Raw genomic sequence first — 1,751 nt, 5'->3', positions numbered from 1 at the left:
TTGGAAAGACAACAAAAAATAAAAAAGGTTAGACTCAAGAATCGCCTGATTCGGAGTCCGGATGACAAAGATATGAAGACAGAACAAAGTGGCATCCTCCGATTAAGAGATACCACGACCCTATCTCACAAAAACTATCATAACTCTTACTATGATTGGAGTTTTTGTGTGTGGTTGGTACAATTGGAAATATAACTTCAAGCTCTTGAATTTAGACTCAAGAATGACCCAATTTGGATTAAAAACGAGTGAGATATGACTGTTTAAAGTCAGTGCAACAAATCTGTCCAAGAAACTAAAAAGGTACTGAGAAAAATGGAGGATCAGCCGGCTAACAGCAAGGATCAGCCGGCCGAAACACCCTGTGAGAATTGCAAACTCACTGGAAAACCAAAAGAAGCTTGTCAGCCGGCTGATGGCCTTCATCAGTCGACCGACGCACCAGATAGCAGCAAAATGAGCTACAGCAGAGTGTGGGAAATGTGCTTGGTCCAAAACTAAACTTACACATGTATCCCAAAAATCCCAAAACTGTTTTTAAAACATTCCAAGGTCTCACACAAGCACCTACAACATGAAAAATCAATAAAAATGTGTGAAGCATACACCAATGCATAATTTAGCGTAAAAATGCATAAATTTCCAAAACATGGCTCCAAGGCCTAAATTGAAAGTTGTGTGAGTATACAAACATGCTCGCAAACGTATCTTACATATAGAAATGCGTTACATTGGCCTACAGCCTCATTTTATGTCAAACACTAAAATTCATATCCCAAACCTCAATTTTCAACACTTTTATAATTAAAGGTACATGGTCCTTGGCTTTAAGTCATACAAATTGAATAAGTCCCAAAAAGGGTACTTAAGTATACATTACATACCCAAGACAAATATTACAAAACTTGATATATTAAACCAATTAAAAGTTAAAAGCATCTCCAGCCGTATGTTAAAAAACCCTTTTATGTAAAATATACACTGCCACATATGAATTGTAAATTTTTTTCATCTTCAGCCGTCTGTTAAGATACACTGCCACATCACCAATGTGTAAAATGGTTGTGTATTTTACACAGCCACATAAACATATTTTCTATCTCTTCCTCCTTTCCCGCTCACGTTTCTCTTTCTTCTCTCTCATTCATTCACGCCTCTTTTTTTTCCACTTTTCTAGAGCACCATCGAGAATAATCTGCAACTAGCGGTAAGTTAAGAATTACTTGACCATCTTTTATTTATTTATTTATTTTTAATAAACATATTTTGATTTATCACTTTCATTTGATCTTATCTTCTGCAATCATCGCTGTAGATTCTAAGGTTTTTTTTAGATTTTTTATTCTTTTACATTATATTCTAATGAGATAAATATGTACTAGCCAAAAAATAGATATATATTTTAATCACGTTTGTATATAATTGTTGTTTGATACAGTTATAGAAATTATTTTCTTTTTTCTTTTTGGTGATTAATCAATTTAATCGCAATTGTTGTTGCATATTTTTGCTTTCTGTACTCGGATTTTTATGCCAATCCTTTCTGGAATTATTGTTTGAATTTGTTTCCTAGCACCAAATCTGGTTGGTAGAAGGTGGTAATTTTGCATAGTACATTCAGATTTGGGTGGATTTTGAGAGGGTAAAGTGAAATATAGGGGGAAATTATTATTTTTTTCCTAATTGAGGAGGATTGGGACGTAAGGTTTAATCGTCAAAAAGTAAAGTGAATCAAGTAGGTTTGTAAAAGT

Source organism: Cornus florida, unplaced genomic scaffold (genome assembly GCF_030987335.1).
Source record: "Cornus florida cultivar Cherokee Brave unplaced genomic scaffold, ASM3098733v1 CherokeeBrave_3.0.0_Hap2_Chr07, whole genome shotgun sequence".
NCBI lineage: Eukaryota > Viridiplantae > Streptophyta > Magnoliopsida > Cornales > Cornaceae > Cornus > Cornus florida.
This window is presented reverse-complemented; position numbering follows the sequence as displayed.